The sequence below is a fragment of the Kogia breviceps genome, chromosome 3 (genome assembly GCF_026419965.1).
Source record: "Kogia breviceps isolate mKogBre1 chromosome 3, mKogBre1 haplotype 1, whole genome shotgun sequence".
NCBI lineage: Eukaryota > Metazoa > Chordata > Mammalia > Artiodactyla > Physeteridae > Kogia > Kogia breviceps.
This window is the reverse complement of record NC_081312.1, coordinates 61909881-61931041: the sequence shown is the minus strand read 5'-3', so window position 1 is coordinate 61931041 and position 21161 is coordinate 61909881. Positions and strand designations below refer to the sequence as shown.

At 36.0% G+C, this 21161-nt stretch overlaps 1 protein-coding gene across 10 annotated transcripts in view; it reads left to right on the top strand.

The window, feature by feature from the left end:
- MIPOL1 (mirror-image polydactyly 1) overlaps positions 1-21161 on the top strand; it is a 326266-nt gene that overhangs the window by 242772 nt on the left and 62333 nt on the right. The gene's annotated exons all lie outside the window — the stretch shown is intronic.

Below are 21161 nucleotides of genomic sequence, written 5' to 3'. Positions count from 1 at the left end.
AAAGCTAGCGGAAGAAGCATCTATATATGAATCTATGTGAGAAATAAAGTATTGGCAGTGTGAACTAGGGAATAAGTCTTACATTTCTCTTATTTCTCTCAATACTGAGCACATAGGAGGTAGCTGATAAATATTTTTTATTATTATTTCACTTAGAATATCAGAAAAAAGACACTGTCTCTCCTGGGATAAAAAGTCTATGGTTTTTATTATAACTGTCTATCAGCAATTTTTTTCATTGTTTGTGATAGTAATTATTTTAGAATTATTATTTTAGAAATCTTTTCCCTGGACTGCCTCTACTTATTCCTGATTTTAACCCCCACCTGTATGCTAATAATTCCCAAATGCAGATACAGCCCAGACTTTTCTCTTTAGCTTCAGTCTATGTATGAAAACTATCTGCTGGCCATTTCCAGATGATACTTCATGGGCACCCCAACTCAGAATATCTGAAACTGAAGGCAGCAACTTTATTTAAAAAACTGCTCTTCCTTCTAAATGCCTGAGTCAACAAATTCATCTATTTCCCTTCTTAAATACTTCCTGAATCTGTTTTCTCTCTTCTATCATGGTTACCAATACCCTATTCAGACCCTCATTATATCTCAATGGAACTACTGGCATAGCCCCCTACAAAGTTTCTCTGCAGCCAGTTTTGCTATCTTCGGGTCCATTCCCCACTCCTGGCTGCCATTTCCCTCCTTAAAGCCTTTCAGTAATAGTCCTTCATTCCCACAGGATAATGTCATAGTTTTCAGGTTCCTCATGATCTCCCCCATGACTGCCTCTTAAGTGTCATCTTTGCCCTCTTCCTGCCATCTACTTGAGACCCCATCCACAACAAACTGCTTACAGTTGCCCACATGCTGTTCTTTTTCTCACCAGTATGCTTTGTTCTTTTTTAAGTTGTTTTGTTTTGTTTTATTTTTTGTGGTATGCGGGCCTCTCACTGTTGTGGCCTCTCCCGTTGTGGAGCACAGGCTCTGGACACGCAGGCTCAGCGGCCATGGCTCACGAGCCCAGCCGCTCCGTGGCATGTGGGATCTTCCCAGACTGGGGCATGAACCCATGTCCCCTGCATCGGCAGGCGGACTCTCAACCACTGCGCCACCAGGGATGCTCTTTTTTTAAGTTTTTATTGGAGTATAGTTGATTCACCAGTAGGCTTTTGCTTACTTTTATTTTTTTTAAGAATTGTTCTCTTCTAAATAATCTACTACCATCCTCACCTCCCATTCACCAGCAAAATTAGGTCTGCTTCTGCTCTCTTTGTAGTATAATTTCTGTCTTCTCAACTGCACTTTTAATTTCTTAAGGGCAGACATACTCTTATTCAGTTTGTAACACTTGGGCTAGTAGTGTATAGACAGATATTTTTGAAACAGGTACACTTTTAGAAATGTCTTATTCTTGAAAACTACACGTTTTTAAGTTTTAAAATTTATTTCATTGGTTTGTGAATGATCCCTTTAATAGCTCAAATTTGGTAAATTCATGTTTACCAAATCAGATTTAATCCATATATATGTAATTTTCTTGTTAAAATAATCATTTGTTATTATATTCTGTTTTGTAATATGTTTCAATAAGTTACCAAAAAAAGTAATATATGCTGACAATATTATTGCAGAAGCCCTGTCTCATGTCGATGAAAATATAGGTTTCTTCTATATTATATTAATATTGGTAGATCTTTATTTATGAATTTACCATACCCATAGCAGGAACAAACTGAATAAGATAAACTGAAGTCCAGCTTTCAGACCTTTACCCATCCAAATCAGTCTTTTTCATATTTTTTCCTAGTTGAATCTACCTTTCAATTAGCAGATATTTTCTTGAGTAGTGAACAAGGTCAGATACATATTCCCCAAGTGAAGAACAGATTATAGTTGGGCCCATGTTTATATTTGTATTACAGATAAGTTCTATACATACCCACAAAAGAACTTAATAAATGAAAAACAAGCATGTTGCAGCTATGAATTTTTCAGATAAAGGAAATACAACCTTGCTTATTGAAAGGAGCCTAACATTCTTTGTTACAATAAGCTCAGCAGCAGTACATATTGTCCTAATCCACTATTTCAATCCAAAGCTAGCTAAATATTGGACTGTAAGGACAGTAGAAATTTCCCTGCTATATCATTTAACTGTCAGTTTGTTGGATTGGTTGGTTTGTTTGTTTTGATGATTTACTTCTAAGAGACCTAGAAGTTATATTTGTCTCTCCTCAAAGTAAATCTCTTATGGGCAGTGATTACCAGAATATAGATGGATGTTGAATACTATAAAATCTAGTATTAATGATTTCAGACCTTTTCTTATTATCAAAATATTTCAGTTCATCCTAATGTTTTTTTCTTATAAGAATATCAAATCTTTGGGAAAATAAGCATGGATATATGAAAACTCACTTTACAGGCTACCTTCAAGGAATTGTTTTTACAATTGAATTGTTCTTTAAAATTGTAACTAATATTCTTTTTGGTGTTCGCATAATATTCAAATATACCTTTACTATTAAAAAGGACATATTATAGCAAGATATACTTTGTTGACAGAAAATCTATTCCAGAGATACATATAATATAAAAAGAGGACTCACCATGAAAATACATACAAGATTTGAAATAAAGCATTAGTTTTAAAAACCAAAGAATTGGTGTCTGGGAATCTTGATGTAGAGGATAGAGTGGAAAACAGGTGAGAGATGAGAGCCTCTCAGACTAGGGCTGTATGTTAGGTCTCCAGGAAGGGACCTCACCTGTCAGGTGGGTCTTGCTTGGTTAAATAAAGCCAAGTAAACTTCATTCTCAAAAATTTCAGAAGAGTAGGGATCTTGGTCTGTTTCATTCATTACTCTATCCATAATGCCTAGAACTACGTCTAGCATGAAGTAGATGTTCTGTAAATATTTGTTGAATGAATGAGTGATGACAGTAAAAATGAGCATGTCCTCAACCAGACCAAAGAGTTGCCACACATTGACCTTACAGCAATCAGACCATCAGTTATCCTCTCTCTTAGTTTCAGAAAATACTTGGAAGTAAGAGAACACTCTGTTTCCCTCTTAAAATAATCTCCTCTCCCTCCCCTGATTTACAAGGATCTGAAGGTTTCTCTTTAGGACTGGACATATTTGCAAGTCTATAATGAGTTAAATATTTTCAGCAAAGCTTTTCTCGTACCACCATGCTGATACACATGACCTTCTTTAGCTACAACATCCTTTATATACCTTTGTTTGATTGAGCAACTCCTATTCCTTTTTCAAAACTCAGATTAGACATCATGTCATCTAAGAAGCTCCTCCCTACCCCTCAGTCAGTCTGGGCTAGGTGCCCCTACTATGTACTGCCATAGCTTCTTCTATTTGTCTTTTGCAACTTCCCAAACCAGACAGTTTCTGAAGAAACATATTAGTACTAAATCACCTATGGCATCACACCCCATATTATGTGGTTTCAGAAGTTAGCTGGCTGGTAAAGTGTAATTGATGTGATTTGTCATACATTATAATATGTAATTGTGTATCAGAGGCAGCAAAAAAATTGTTTTAAATTTCCAGTTGAGGTACCCATCTATTTAGCAGCAGTAACCCAGTTTACATTTTTTTCATTTATATGAGTAATTGGTTACCTGTACAACATGAGTTATTGACCCCCATATTTTAAATTTATTCCGGCGAGGTTTTTGTGACCATTTAAAATTGAGGCCCCAGGCATGTAGCTGCTGGCCTGCCCCTAGTTCTGGTCTGACCTGGGTCCCTGGCCAAATTTTGAGAAGTAAGGAAATACCATTATATCACATAAAATATCAGATATCAAAATGAATATAGACATGTCTTCAAGAGACATAAACCAGAAATACTTATTTTAAAACATACATATTCTATGCCATCTTTCCAAACTTTAATATACAGAGGGTAGCAATGTACAAAATGAAACTCCTTTTAAAGTTGGAGTATGGTACCTTGCTCTCTCAAAGCACCATATTATTAAATAACTCTTAGAAAGAATTTTAGGAAAAATTGAGAAACCTTGCCTTCATAGCAATTGGCCCATCAGTGATATCTAAAAAATTCGTATGTCACTGATAGTAGGTGGATGTTTCTCTTCTATGCACTAGCCATGTCAGGCAAAAAAATGTATAAACATTCCTTTCAGACCACCACAAAGTAAATAAACAGATCATCCAAAGATTGTGAAATCCAGTGTTTCCACCTCAGATCTGGCACATTTGTAATATTTTTCCATTCTGAGAACTTAAACTTTTTACTTTCACACTTTTTTCTTTATTTTCAATAAAGAAAACCCTTTTGATGTAGGATGCATCGTAAAGGACCATTGATTCAGTACAATGCTTTGAGTCACCCATTCTTATTTGATATTTAGGAGAATAATTTTGTGACCTTCTAGATTTAGGCTATTAAAATTCATACTTCATAAGACAGTATTGAGTAGTCAATTTAGTGTTAAATTTTTAGACTGATGGGCATGCTAGAATAAAAAATGTGTTAACTTCCTTTAAATTCTATAAGAATTAAATAAGTGAAAAAAATTTTAAATCGGCCTAATTTCTAGAAAGATTCTAAACAGTTATCAAGTATTCTAATAAAACTTAAGTCTGAAGAGATTTCTTCCATATTTAAAAAATAAAACTGCCATTTTTACCTGCCCAGCCAGGAGTTAGAGTAAGTGAAACAAGAGGGCCTAAAATTCAGTAATTAAAATGGTAAAGATGTAAAACCCAACCTTTACTGTGTTGAATAAAAAGCAAAAATCCAGATGTCTTCTGATCTTTACAGAGTACGTAGCAACTCTGTAGCAACGGAAACTTTATAACATTTCCTGATGACAGCGGCTGTACAATGGATTTTGAATAAGTCTGGTGTAGTGTTTAGTACAGTGAAAGGGGCTGGGTTGTTTTATGCTTTGAGTTGGCATTTTACCAAGGAGAGAAGTTTGTTGGTGGTTTGTTTTCCCCTCTTATGTTTAAGTGACAGAGTACTGATTAAAATGAGCATTTTTTTCATGTGTATTCTTACTTGGTCTTTTTCTGAGCAAGATACTCAGTAAAATGAAAGCCAGATGCTTTTACACCTACACACTATATTGCTGAGCAAATCATTTATGGAAGGGAAGGCAAGATAAAGTTGCTTTTAAGAGTCCTTTAACATATCAGATTGATAACTAGCAAAACACCTCTACTGCCATTAAATATTTACCAAGACTCGGCTTTGGGCAGGGGGGCAGTTTGGCGTAACAAATTTGACTCTGTGCAATGCCATTGATTAGCTATCAGAAGGACATAGTTAATAAATAACTTTAGGTATTACAGAGCACTCTACATTCTTGTCAAATATTTTCTCTGAAGATGACCTAAAAAAAGTCAGTTACAACCAGCATTCACCCCAGCAATGATTGCACAAGCACAACTATGAAAGAAATAAAGGCCAGGCAGATCAGTTGAGCAGTACTTAGGCAATCTTTCCTAGTGACTGTTGTCATTGCTGCTGGACTTTAGAACTGAACATGTTTACATTTAATTAGAAAGGACACACAGTTTACAGCACAGTAGCTATCAATATCAGATCAGAATTGATTTCCGCTTTCTCCCCAGTGATTGCTTCCTTCAACCTAATTAAAAAAGGCATATAACCAAAATGACTCACATAAATTTTAAAGCAAAGTAAACAATATTTCCTGGAGACCAAAACAAAAGTAAATGACATTCATCCTGATTATTAGCTACATTTTTTTGAAAGAATTCTGATGCCTATAAATGTGATTTAAGGCATGTTTTAGTGTTATCAGACTGCTGATAAACCAGGTATTCCCTTCTGAAGAAACCTGAATGAATGCTTTACTGAGTTCTTTAGCTCTCAAAGAAACAATAACTTTACTTTTATCTTCATAATCCCTAAAACATGTAGGTAAAGTAGTCTGATAGAAGTTTGGACTGATTTTATTCAAGTCTTCAATTTTCACGTATTATACAGAGCAACTGCTAAAAAATATAACAAAATAATTAACAGATTGATTTCCTTTTAAATAAGTTGTATACAGCACATGTGTAATTTCCTTAAAAATAAGGCATCATTCTGGTGTGTGTGAATAACATTTCTCTACAATTACCATAGCCAAAATCACCAACAAAATTCTGATAAAAGATAATTTCTTGTAACTCTATTCACTATAAAGAGACCTGCTTTAAATTTCACAAGCTAGCGTTTGTTGATTACACTAAATTATGGTAAAAATGTGGTTTTTTAAAAATTATTTATTTGGCTGTGTCGGGTCTTAGTTGCGGCATGCTGGATCTTCATTGCCGCATGCAGGATCTTCTTGTGGTTTGCGGGATCTTTAGTTGATCCATGCGGGATCTTTAGTTGCAGCATACAGGATCTTTCAGTTACGGCATGTGGGATCTAGTTCCCTGACCAGGGATCAAACCCGGGGCCCCTGCATTGGGAGCGCGGAGCCTCAGCCACTGGACCATCAGGGAAGTCCCTAAAAATGATTTTTAAATCAGAGGTATAAAGGAAAATAGGAGAGATGTAGAGGTTACCACCAGGAGGATTGTGTTACAGCTCTCCTTCCTTCTCTATACATCTGCCATGCAATCCCATATCTAGAATGGAAGGCTATCAAGATGTAAGGAAGTACAGAATGATTCAGATTAGAAGCAGGCCTTAAGTAACATTAATTAATCAATTTACAAATATTAAGCAGTTCTTCCAGGCACTAAAGATAGTGAGCAAAACCTCTATAAGATCAGACATTTTTATCTGCATTGGTTACTGTTGTATCCTCAAGCATTTAATTTGTACTTGGTACTATATATGTCTAGTTGCTCAGTAAATATTTATTGAATGAATGACTCCTTTCAAGGATTATTTCACTACAAGCAAATGTTCATTCATCCACCAGGGGGGAGTCCAGTAGCACTTGTTTCTAGTGTTCCAGGAAAACTGCTGAAATCCACAATGGTGCCATAGTAATGAAAGTCAATGTAAAATCTCCTTCCAGAAGAGAATAATTCATCAGAGTTATTTTTGCTTACTTTACTTTCATTTTCTTTTTAAAGCCTAGACTTTTTATTACTCTTAGTGTTCACAAAGCAATCAACCTGGAAGCCACATCAGTTAACTACAGGCCAGTGCTACGTATCCATAGTTTATATTCTGCAGGGCACACACCAATCACAGAGATTATAGTCAACCATTAAAACATTAAAAAAATTAAGAATCACATGAAGCAAGCCTATGGAACCAGTAATTAATTAATCAATTCTACAAATATTTATTAAATCCTTTTCTGGGCACTAGAGGTCAAACGGTGAAAAAAAAAAAAAAAATCCCTTAACATCTATCCAGTTGGAAGGTCAGAGTACTATAGGAACACATGAGACGATCACCTAATCTGGACAACAGGTCAGATTTCTTAGAGAAACTCATATCCATGCTGAGATCTAAAGGATGAGTAGGGGCTAGTTAAGTAAAAGAAGATAAGGTCAGTGTTCTAGGGGATATGAAATGTGTTCATCCTGGCTTGAGTATAGAGGTAAATAGGTGAATAAAGAGAAATGAGCTGGATAGAGAGGCATGAAGAGCTTTGTAAAGGATGCTTAAGGAATTTGGACTTTATCCTCAGAGCAGTGAGGAGTCACTGAAGAGTTTTAATCCAGGTAGTCATACATTCATATTTGTGCTTTAGAAAACTCACTCAAGGCAAAGAGCAAGTGAGGACTATTGAAGTAATCCACTTAAGAAAATAGTAGCAGGCACTCTAAATTATGATAATGATAATGGAGCTGAAAAGAATACTAGAAAGATGCAAGGGATTGATTAGATTAGATTTTTAGGTGAGAAATGGATGTCAAGGATAATGCATAGGTTTTGAGCGTGAACACTGAGTGGAAAGTGATGCCCAGTGAGAAGGGAGGGAAAGAAAGGGCTGATTAATAGAAGGATATAAAATGAGATCATGAGTTTAGTTTTAGACATACTGAGTTGTAGATATTTGCAGAATGGTCAAGTGAAGATGTCTACTAGGTAGTTGTGTAGATCTGGTGCTCAGGATAGAAATCTGATCTGGAGAGAAAGACTTCCAAGTTAGGAGTCATTAGTGAAATAAATGATTGAGTGAAGCCATGGGACTGGGTTGAAATCAAGGAGAGTGGCTAGAATGAGAAGACACCAACAGTTAAGGGATGGGTAAAGGAAAAGAAGCCTCCAAAGGAGATTAAGAAGCATCAAGAAATACTTTTGATGAAGCAGAAAACCAGAAGTGTATTTTCATAGAAAGCAGGGAAAGAAGGCATTTCCAGAAAGGGTTGGCTTCTGATAGGTCCTATAACATAAAGATTGAAAATGTCTTTTATACTGAGCAACAAGATCTTTTTTGGAGCAGTTGTGGACAGAGCAGATGGCAGAGCCTTGAACAGAATTTGAGGTGAAGACAAGCACAGACAATTTGATTCAAATGAGATGATCCCAAACTAGGTCCAAGAGAAATCCCATCTTTTAGACCAGACTAGCATAGCTTTGAACTTAGTCAGAATCCCTGGCAGAAAACAAAACAAAACAAAAAATCTTCATAAGTGGAATATCTGACCCAAGAAAATGAATAAAAGGTGAGTTCTAGAATTTTATTTCCTAGATTTAAATCTCGGTATATAGTTCCATGCTCTCTTGAAATTCCACTCAGAGAAGGAGCAAGGTGCATCTTAGTGGTTAGAGGCTGTTTGTCGTATAAGGTGATGAAGAGACACAAAGCACCCCCTGGCCAGAGCAGAGCAATTGTTTTAAAAGGCAAATCTTGTTCCCGTCTCTTTAAAATCCTTTAGCAGCTTCTCATTTGCCTTAAGAAAAAGACCAAATTCCTGTTTGGTCCTCATGTTCCAAAAAGGTCCTCTATGATCTAGACCCAACCACTTGTTCACTGATACAAACACTGGTTGTAACTGGGCTTCATTGAGCTCATCAGCCATCCTTTCTCTTATTATAAGGCCTTGGCACATGTTCTTACCTGTGCCTGAAATACTTCCTTCACCTCTCTTCTAGTTAATACCCAGTCTTACCTTTAAATTTCAACTCAAATGTCACATCCCTTCCTTTACAGCACTTAAAATAATTTGAAATGTGTGTTTAGTCACTACTCTAGCTCTAGCTCTAGCAAAGTGCCCAGAACACAGTAGTCATTCATTTACATGAGGAAGGGAGGCAGGGCCTGATGTGTCACCATGCTGCCACCCAATTCCAAGTAAAGCGAAACACATACTTCCAGTATGCATACCGACTGAACCCTATTAAACAATTAAATTAACCAAATAACTGTACAGCAACAGCTGTGTATCAAGCACTGTGTGTTTGTAATGGTCTCATAAAATGAATTTATTTAAACCTCATAGCTGAGATCAGCATCAGTGCTTATCCTAAGCTTTATATAATGTGAAATAAAACTATATATCTAATAGGACTTTATTTACTTTTCCTAAGGGAGTCACTTAGGATCACTAATAAAATTGAAAAATATTTACCCTATGTAAGGACAGTTGGTTAGGGCTTCTCTGGTGGCGCAGTGGTTAAGAATCCACCTACCAATACAGGGGACACGGGTTTGAGCCCTGGTCCAGGAAGATCCCACGTGTCACGGAGCAACTAAGCCTGTGTGGCACAACTACTGAGCCCACGGGCCTAGAGCCCATGCTCCGCAACAAGAGAAGCCTGCGCACCACAATGAAGAGTAGCCCCTGCTCACTGCAACTAGAGAAAGCCACGCGCAGCAACAAAGATCCAATGCAGCCAAAAATTAAATAAATAAATAAATAATAAATTTTTAAAAAACGAACAGTTGGTTATTTGAGGTTTTTTACATTTTTAGTAAAATCATTTATTCATGCAGATGGTATGGGACATAGTTTTCAATAGTTGAGCAAACTTCTCAGCCATCTGCTAAGAAATTGGCTAATGAGAGTATGTGCCAAGCTCCTCAAAAATCTTTTTTTCTAGAACTGACCCTATGTGGGTGACACTCTTCCTTTGTGTGACTGTTCTTAGATGGAGTACCCATTTCAGTAGAATTAGGATGACAAATTATGATATCTGGCATTTAAATAGGCCTCAGCATTGTGAGCTCACTTATACCTAGAGGTGACTGAGTCCAGTCTTCTACATTGTGCAGGGATTTCTTCTACACTGTTTCTAACAGTTTGTTATCTAGTGTCTACATAAATATGACATCTGATCACAGGTAGGGTTTACCCTACCTGATAAGCCCTCCTGTGGAGATGCTTCAATTTATAACTTATAACAGACATAGCTAAATTCAGGTGTGATTAGGTCTGATTTGGCTATTATGCCATGGCTGGCTATGCTTGCCCTCTTTTCTATCTGATGTCACTTTTGATTCCTACTGGACTTAACAGTTAGTCAACCTTCATTAAGACTGTGTGTGTGTGTGTGTGTGTGTGTGTGTGTGTGTGTGTCTTGGGATGGTGGGATTTAATAGACTTTATTTATTAGAACAGTTTAGACTTACAGTAAGACTGAGATAATACAGAGTTCTCATATACCTTCTCCCACACGTAGTTTCCCCATTATTAATATCTTGTGTTGGTGTGGCACATTTGTTACAGTTAGTGAAACCATATTGATACATTATCATTACCTAAAGTCCATAGTTTACATTAAGGTTCACTCCTTGTGTTGTACCATTCTATGGGTTTCGAAAAATGCAAAACATCATGTACTCACTGTTACAGTTTCATACAGAATAGTGTCGCAGCACTTTAAAAAAACCCATGTGCTTTTGCCTTTTTATCCACCTCTGCCTCCCCCTGAACCTTTGGCAACTACTGACCTTTTTACTGTGTCTGTTTTTTCGCCCTTTCCACAGTGTCATATAGTTAGAATCATGCAATATATAGCCTTCCAGACTGGCTTCTTTAACTAATATGAATTTAAGTTTCCTCCATGTGTTTTCACGGCTTGATAGCTCACTTTTTATCAGTAAATGATATCCCATTGTATGGATGTACAACAGTTTGTTTATATATTTGCCTATTGAAAGATATCTTGGTTGCTTCCAGTTTGGGGAAATTATTAATAAAGTTGCTATAAACACTCACGTTCAAGTTGTTGCATAGACATAGGTTTTCATTACTATTGGGTAAACACTTAGGAGCACGATCAGTGTATCATATGGTAAGATTATGTGTAGCTTTGTAAGAAACTGCCAAACTGTCTTTCAAAGTACTTGAACTATTTTGCATTCCCACTACCAATAAACTAGAGTTCCTGTTTCTCCACATCCTCACCAGAATTTTGTGTTACTACTTTTCTGGATTTAGCTATTCCAATAGGTATAGTGGTATCTCAGTGTTTTAATTTGCAATTCCCTGGTAGCATATGATGTTGAGCCTCTTTTTGTATGTATATATGCCATCTGTATTTCTTCTTTGGTGATATATCTGCTTCTTTTGTCTATTTTTTAATTGAAGTTTATTTTCTTATTGTTGCATTTTAAGAGTTCTTTGTATATTTTGCATACTAGTCCTTTATCAGATATGTATTTTTCAAAGATTTTCATCAGTCTGTGGATTGTCTTTTCATTCTTTTAACAGTGTGTCTTGCAGCATATAAGTTTTTAATTTTAATAAGGTCTAACATCTGTTTTTTCATGGATTATGAAAAATCCATTTCATGGATTATGAGTTGGTGTTGTATCTAAAAACTCATTATTAAACCCGAGATCACCTCAGTTTTCTCTTATGTTATCTTCTAGATGTTATATAGTTTTTCATTTTACTCCTTAGGCCTATAATACATTTTTAGTTACTTTTTGTGAAAGGTGTAAGTTCTCGGCCTAGATTATTTTCTTTTCTTGTATGGATGTCCATTTGTTCCAGCACAATTTGTTAAAGAAAAGGCTAACCTTGTCCATTGAATTGCCTATGATTTTTTGTCAAGATCAGTTGACCGTTGTTGTATGGATCTATTTCAAGGCTCTCTTTTCTCATCCATTTATCTGTTTGTGTCTTCTTTTGCCGGCGTAATGCTGTCTTGATTGCTATAGCTTTAAGTCCTGACGTTGGATGGTGTCAGTCTTCTGACTTGTTCTCCCTCAATATTGAGTTGGTTGTCCTAGATCTTTTGCCTCGCCATATGAACTTTAGAATCAGTTTGTCAATATGTACAAAATAATTTTCTGGGCTTTTGATTGGAATTGCATTGAATCTATAGAACAAGTTAGGAAGAATTGACATCTTAACAATATTGAGTCTTTTTATTCATGCACATGGAATATCTCTCCATTTATTTAGGCCTTTGATATCTTTCATTTGAGTTTTCCTCATATAGATCCTATACATGTTTTGTTAGATTTATATCTAAATATTTCATTTGGGGGAGTGGTAATATAAGTGGTATTATGTTTTAATTTTAAATTAGAATTGTTCACTGTTGCAACATAAGAAAGCAACTGACTTTATATGTTAACCTTACATCCTGCAGCCTTGTTATAGTGACTAATTAGTTCCAGGAGTTTTGTTGTTTTGTTTTCATTGAGTCTTTGAGATTTTCTACATAGACAATCATGTTATCTGTGAATGAAGACAGTTTTATTTTTTCCTGCTTAATCTGTATACGTTTTATTTCATTTTCTTGTCTTATTACATTAGCTAGAACATCCAGTACTGTGTTGACCAGAAGTGGTGAGAGGAGATATCCTTGTCTTGGCCCTGATTTTGGGGAGAAAGCATCTAATTTCTCACCATTAAGTATGATGTTAGCTGTAGAGGTTTTTATGTAGATGTTCTATATCAAGTTTAGAAATTTCTTCTCTCTTCCTAGTTAGCTGGGAGTTTTTATCATGAATGGATATTAGATTTGCCAGTGACTCTTCTGCATTTATTGGTATGATCAAATGATTTGTCTTCTTTAGATTGTTTTGTAATGGACTACATTAATTGATTTTCTAATGTTTTATACCGAGAATAAATCCTACTGGATAGGAGTGCATAATTCTTTATGTACTTTGTTGGGTTTGATTTGCTAATATTTTGTTGAGGATTTTTGCATCTATAAACATGAGAGATAATATTCTGTATGTTTTCTTTTCTAATAATGTCTTTATCTGGTTTTGGTATTAGGGTAATGCTGGACTCATAGATTGAGTTAGGAAATATTTCCTCTGTTTCTACCTTCTGGAAGAGATTTTAAAGAATTGGTATCAAAACAAACAAAAAGAATTGTTATCATTTCTTCCTTAAATGTTTGATTAACTCCTCTGGGCCTCGGGCTTTCTTTCTTGGAATGCATTGAATATTGACTCAATTTATTTAATAGATAAAGGCTTATTCAGATTGTCTGTTTCTCCTTGCATGAGTTTTGGTAGTTTGTATCTTGCAAGGAATTTGGTCCATTTTATCTAAGTTATTAAATTTGTGGACATAGAGTTGTTAATAACATTACTTTATTATCCTGTTAATGTCCCTGGGATCAGTAGTGATGACCTCTCTTTCATTTCTGATATTAGTAATTTTTATCTTCTTTCATTTTTCTTGGTTAGCCTGGCTATAGGTTTATTGATTTTATTAATTGTAATAGGCCAAAAATGCCCCCCCCACAAAAGATATCCACATTAAATCACTGGAACCTTTGTTACCTTATGTGGTAAGGAGATGTAACAAATCTCCAAACACTTGGAAACTAAACAACACATTTCTAAATAATCCATGAGTCAAAGAAGAATTCTCAAGGGAAATTTAAAAATATATATGGAAGTGAATGAAAATAAAAGTACAGCATAGCAAAATTTCTGGGACATAGCTAAGGCAGTGCTGAGAGGGAAATTTTTAGCACTCAATACATACATTAGGAAAATTGGAAGTGTATCAAATCAACAATCTAAGGTCCTACCTCAAGAATCTGGAAAGAGAACAAAAAAATAAATGCAAAGCAAGCATAAGGAAGAAAATATTAAAAATAAGAACAGAAAGAAGTACATAAGAGCAGAGAGAAAACACATTATGAATATCAGGAATGATAGGATATCACTATAGACTTTGCAGAGATAAAAACAATAAGAGATTACTATGAACAGCTCTCCATGCATAAAAATGACAATTTAGAAGTAACAGACCATTTCCTCAAAAAAACTCTTATTCCATTATTGATACATGCAATAACCTGAATGAATCCCCAGAGAACTATGCTGAGAGACAACAGAAAATCCCCAAACCTTTCCATTTGTATAACACTCTTGAAATTACATTATAGAAATAGGAAACAGATTAGTGGTTCTTAGGGTTTAAGGAGGGGATGGAGTGGTAAGGAAGTAGGGAAATATGAGGCATATTTGTGGTAATATAACTGTTTTGTATCTTGACTGTATCAATGTCAATATCTTGGTGGTGCTATTATACTATAATTTTACAAAATGTTACTTTTGGGGGAAAGTAGTAAAGGACATGAGGGATCTTTCTGTATTATTTCTTACAACTGCATGTGAATTTGTAATGATCTCAAAACAAAAATGTTAATTTTTAAATATTCCTCAAAAATGGAATGGAATGGAGTGTAGATGAGAGAAGCAGTGGAGAATATGAGGCTGCACGTAAAGATAAGGAGAAAAGGAAGGGAAATAAAAATGATGTGACTCTTCTATAATACTAGAGCCCATTTATTCGAATGGAGCATTTAAGCAACAATGTTCAATAAATACTTTCTGTCTTCCTCTTATAGAGAAGCCACTGTGCTAGGCCCTCGAAGGAAATAAAGAAGAGTAAAAAATGGCCCCTTCCTTCAATAGCATTAGACTAAAGTAGGGAAGATAAAGCGAGTATAAAGTAGCTATAAAGGATAGTAGAAAGTGATGAATATAATACAAAGGGTATGGAAAGGGTATGGAGCTTAGAGGAAGTAGTGTCTCCTTGGGCAGGATATGGGAGTGTGACTTCATGACGGTTGTGACAGTTCATCTGGATCTTGAAGCGCAGTGATCGGGCGCTTACAGGGATAGGGAAAGAACATTCCAAGTGGAGGCAACAGTGTGAGCAATAATCCCAGAGTGAAAAGTGTGAGGGCATTTTTAAAGGACAGTTTATATTTCCATTTGGCTAGAATAAAAGTTTTTGATAGAATAGTTAGGAAAAAGTCTGAAAAGAAAACTAGAACAGAATTCTGGAGCACCTTGAATGTCAGACTAAAACTTGGGACATAAAACTAGAATTATATATCCAGTGAAATTGTCCTCCAAAAGTGAAAGAGAAATAAAGACTTTCTTAGACAAACAAAGACTGAGGGAATTTGTCACCAGTACACCTGCCTTGAAAGAAATGTTAAAAGAAGTTCTTCTGAGAAAAGGCAATCACAGTAAGGTGGAAACTCAGATCAAATTAATTCATGCAATAAACCAGGAAGTAAAAACAGACACTGTCCTTTCAGGAAATGTATACTGAGGACAACATAGCACATACTTCTGCTTTCCATACTCACTTTGTCTTTATTTATTTTTATTCAGTGAAACAAGCCAAACCTGCCTCTTTTTTTTTTTTTTTTTGGAATGATTTAATAATATTATCAGTAAGTGATAAAGGTTAGGAAAACTAGTTTAGTTCTCCCAATTCATGAAAAACCTGTAGCAATAGGCAGTTGTTTTTTTACCAAACTACTTATAAAATATCTAAATATTGTATGAGATCTTATACAGAAATAATTAGAAATAAATTATTTCTTAAAAAAATTATACAATGTATGAATGCTTGTTTTTTGCCAGGTATTGTGCCAGATATTTTCACATAGGTAGATCACCTTATTTTGTTCTCATGTGAACTCAGTGAGATTTTTCTCATTGTTTTAGAGTTGAGGAAATTAATACTTAAAGGTATAAAGTATTTTTCCCAAGGTCAGACAGAGTGAACGGCAAGACTGAAATTTGAATCTACTTCTTCAAAGTCCAAATATGACATCTTTTCATTTACCAGATTTAGCATTCTTGACATATTAGACTAGATAATTCTTTGTTGTGAGGGTCTGTCCTCTGCAATGTAGGATGTTTAGCAACATCTCTGGTCTTTATTCACTAAATGCTAGTAGCATCCCCCCCTCCAGTTGTAACAGTGAAAAATGTCTCCAGATGTTACAAGATGTCCCTGAAGGACAAAATTACTCCTAGTTAAGAACTATTAGACTTCCCTGGTGACACAGTGGTTAAGAATCCTCCTGCCAATGCAGGGGACGTGGGTTCAAGCCCTGGTCCGGGAAGATTCCACATGCTTCGGAGCAACTAATCTCGTGCACCACAACTACTGATCCTGCACTTTAGAGCCTGCGAGCCATAACTGCTGAGCCCTCATGCCACAGCTACTGAAGCCCGCACACCTAAAGCCCGTGCTCCGCAACAAGAGCAGCCACCACAATGAGAAGCCCGTGCACGGCAACGAAGAGTAGCCCCCGCTCACCACAACTAAAGCCCACACACAGCAACAAAAACCCAACACAGGCAAAAATTAATTAATTAATTAATTTTTTAAAAAACATAACTATTGGCCTATACTGTGACACCTCATCTCTAAATTTTTAATCCAAGAATATTTATTCAATTAAAATAAAGAGTATATATAGATCACATGAATGCTTGATCAATTACTGTAAATAAATGAAGCATCAACAGAAGTGTAAGTGCATATTGTGGGATGGTGAATAAAGTGATCTCATGAAAGGGCTTAAGAAATAGTTGATCACGGCAACAAGAATCCAAGAAAAGTGGCATCAAAACTTGGTATAGATGGAAAAGTACTAGTTTGCAAGAATAAGATGAATCCATGTGTGACGTTACAGTTGAGAGAGAGTTCAACAAGCAGGTAAACACAAGTTGAGGGGAACATAAATATCTACAAGCAAAATGTAAAAGTGGGTCATAAACCTGAAAATTCCGAGATATTTTTGGCTGAGGCAGTACAGAGAGTTAGGGATCAGGAAAATAGTCAGGATCACGGTCATGAGTGAACAGAACAGGAGACACTGAAATGAAGACAGAAACCACTAGAGAAAGGAATCTATTACATGCTACTTAATGGTCTAATACCCATTGAATGGCATCTCCTACCTTGGCCTGCTGTTGGATTCAATGTGGTGAGCAGCCTAAGAGATAATGTATAGTCACTGTTGATATGGATTTGAATTATGATTGGATGAAAGATTACTAAGTAAAAATATTTTTAAAGTCTCACTTTCTATACTAAATTAGAAAAATTAATTCATTAAGAATTATATAATTTCAAAACTGGAAGAGTTGATTGAATTTTTTATATTACTTCATTATCTTCATGATAAATAGGGATGGTTACCATCCTATGTTAATATTGTGTGAACCACACTATTTCTGAGAGTGATTTAACAGCTTTTCTGTTGTTTTATAACTTATTCTTACTATAACTTAAAATATTTTCCCATACAATGTCATTTAAGTGCCATTAAATTGTAATGCCACTGCTATACAAAAAAATGCATCTGAAAATCAATGCATCTCAATCAACTTTGAACAGAGGTTAAATGTGATATGACTCTGAAGAAAGCTAAACAATGTGGCCCTCTTGTCAATTTAGGGAAGAACTTTTTGAGGGAAAAAACAACACTTAAAAAAAAAATGTACTTCAGTGGTTATAGATTTATACATGCTGGGAATATATCCTCTCTGCTTCACTTTTATTCCAAGAAAATTTCCCTAAATTATAAACATTTTGATTTATTAAATTTATGAATGCATTCTTCCCATAAATAAAATTGCCCTCTTTAATTTAATATGTTGGAATTGGGAAGTAAATCACATGATGAAACTGAAAAAAACTACAAAGTATTGTAAGTTCTAAGAAGGAAAAAAGGTTCTATGAGACAGAATAACAAGGAGGGAACATCAGAATTTAGACTGAAGAGACATAAAAGGTTTATCTGAGAAAGTAGTATTTATGCTGAGACCTAGTGAATGAGTAGGAGTTGGTCACATAGAAGCATGGAGGGAAAGGCATTTCAAAGATATGCTTCAGGCAGGAAAAGCTTGCTGTACCTGAGAAATGGAATGTCTGCTAAAAGGTGGTAGGTAGAGAGGCCGGATGATAGAGGGCTTTGTAGCCCATGGCAAATAGGGGAGGATTCCAACCCAGGAAGGAGGCCATGATGTGTGTCCAGGTTCTGGCTCTGCTAGGGTAGGGGTATGAGATTAATTAAATAACTTACCTCTTTGTTTCAGTTTCTTCATTAAGTAATATTAATAGGACTCCCTTCCTAAGTTGTTGTGAGGTTTAGTGAGTTAAAATATGTAATTTGTTCTCTTTAGAGATTTATTCTGCGTTTGATGAGGTGCTATTGCAGGATTTTGAGTGACATTATCTAATTTATCTTTTTAAGAGATCGCTCCAGCTACTGCTTCAGTTTGAGAAAGACTTGATGGGGATTTAAAGATTTCCAAAGTATTTTGAATGAGTAGTAGCTTTTTGAGCTTGAGAATAAAAGGTCCCAGTTACAGGTCCATCTGAGAGAAAAATTAAAATCAGGTAGTATAAATTTGCCAAAAAAAGGAAAAGACTGGGATTCCCTGGTGGCGCAGTGGTTGGGAGTCCGCCTGCCGATGCAGAGGACACGGGTTCGTGCCCCGGTCCGGGAGGATCCCACGTGCCGCGGAGCGGCTGGGCCGTGAGCCGTGGCCGCTGAGCCTGCGCGTCCGGAGCCTGTGCTCCGCAACGGGAGAAGCCACAGCGGTGAGAAGCCTGCGTACAGCAAAAAAAATAAAAAATAAAAAAATAATAAAAATTAAAAAAAGAAAAGACTAAATGGTAGAAAACTAGTAAATGCTGAATGATTAGGGGATTAAATGGGGATAATATTGATTTTAATAATGGTGTGATTTTAAAAATGGAGTCACTGATTCTTAATATTTAATTGGTTATAATGTACTAGATAGTGTTTTAGGTATCATAAACAAATGCACAATTCCCAAACTATGCTGATCAACTTCAAGTTTTTAATCAAGAGCATAGGACTTCCCTGGTGGCACAGTGGTTAAGAATCCACCTGCCAACGCAGGGGACACAGGTTCAAGCCCTTGTCCAGAAGATCCCACCTGCCACAGAGCAACTAAGCCCGTGCACCACAACCACTGAGCCTGCGCTCTGGAGCCCAGGAGCCACAACTACTGAAGCCCACACACTGCAATGAAGAGTAGCCCCCTGCTCGCCGCACCTTGAGAAAGCCCACGTGCAGCAACAAAGACCCAACGCAGCCAAAAATAAATAAATAAATAAAAATCCCTTTTTAAGTAAATAAATAATAAATGAGGAGCATCTATGTAAGATTAAAATATAAAGAATAGGGCAGGCTATGATTTTTTTAACTGGACACAAAAAAACGCTGCCATTAATGGAATAACAATAAATTAGATTTCATTAAAGTTAAGAACTTACATTCATCGAAAGACAACATTAAGAGAATGAAATGTCACTGCACCCCCATTAAAATGGCTAAAGTTAAGAGGACTCTCAATCCCACTCTACGGGGGGCATATAGAGGAACTGGAACTCCGTTGCTGATGGGAGTATAAATTGGTATGACCACTTTGAGAAACTGCAGTATCTACTAAATCTGAACATATATACACCCTATGGAGGAATTCTGCTCCAGAAATGAGTACTTATGTCAGTTATATCTCAATAAAGCTGAGGAAAAAAAACAAAAACAAGCCAAAAAGAAGTGGGTACTTAGGTCCATCAAAAGACACATACAGGAATTATTCATAGTAGCAACAGTGGAATGGTTAAATAAGTTGCTATGTATTTATGTAATGGAATACTTCATAGAATAAAAACCAATGAACTACATACAACAACAGGATGAATCTCAGAAACTTTATGTTAAGCAAAGTATTGTTAGACAAAAAGTTCAAAAACAGGCAATATTAATCTTGATAGAGGTTGGAGTAGTGATTACCTTTGGAAAGGGGATCAACTGGGAGGACTGGAGTGTTCTGCATTTGTTCTGTATTTTATTCATTACGTTTTGTCAAGCTGAATACTTTGGATTTGTGCAAATTATGTAATTTAATGTAATTAAATGTAATTAGGGGGCTTCCATGGTGGCACAGTGGTGGAGGGCCCGCCTGCCGATGCAGGGGACACGGGTTCGTGCCCCAGTCCGGGAAGATCCCACATGCCGCAGAGCCTGCGCGTCCGGAGCCTGTGCTCCGCAACGGGAGAGGCCACCACAGTGAGAAGCCCGCGTAACGCAAAAAAAAAAAAAATTTTTAATTGAAATAAATAAAATAAAATGTAATTAGGGACTTCTCTGGCGGTCCAGTGGTTAAGACTCCGGCCTTCCAATGCGGGGGGACGCAGGTTCAATCCCTGGTCGGGGAACTAAGTTCCCACATGCTGTGTGACACAGCCAAAAAATTAAAGAAAAATAAAATGAAATTGATATTTAAAGGTAAAGAGCATAGACTTTTTAAAGGTTTTTTTGTTTTGTTTGTTTTTAGTTTTTTTCTTTCTTGGGTGTTTCAAGTAAACAAAGAGTAGATTGAAAGAAATTGGAAGTTGGAAGAATGCAGAAAGTATGAGAGAGCAGAGAAAGAATTAGGAAAATGAGCAAGAGACAGGAGTCTTTAAGTATATGGATTGGTAGAAAAAAACCAAGAAGAATGAAATAAGGATTAGATACATAACAAGATGAAAACCATGAAGAAAGATACTTTCTTTGCACTCTGCAAATCTGGCACTATACACCATTCTTATTTCATATATAGTAATCACTTGACCACAGTTTAGCAGCATCTCTCTTCTTAGGGACTAACTTGAATTCTGACATGATTTCTTTTGGTATGCTAACTATCCCTGTCTCAAGTCCATCTTATTTCTGTGTGACACCTTCTCCAAAGTAAGCACCCTGGAGAGGCTTATAGGCTATTTAAGCAAAAAGAAGAAATTTATAATTACTTTAGTTTGAAAAGTTTTAGATAAAGTACCAGACTAGATATTCAGCCAGAGTTAAAGTTCCCTGACTAGCTTTCTGCAGCTTTAAGAATTATATTACTTTCTTTCAACATTATCAATCTGTATTATATAGTTAGGGTGTTTTACTTCGAGTCTCCCATCGACATTTC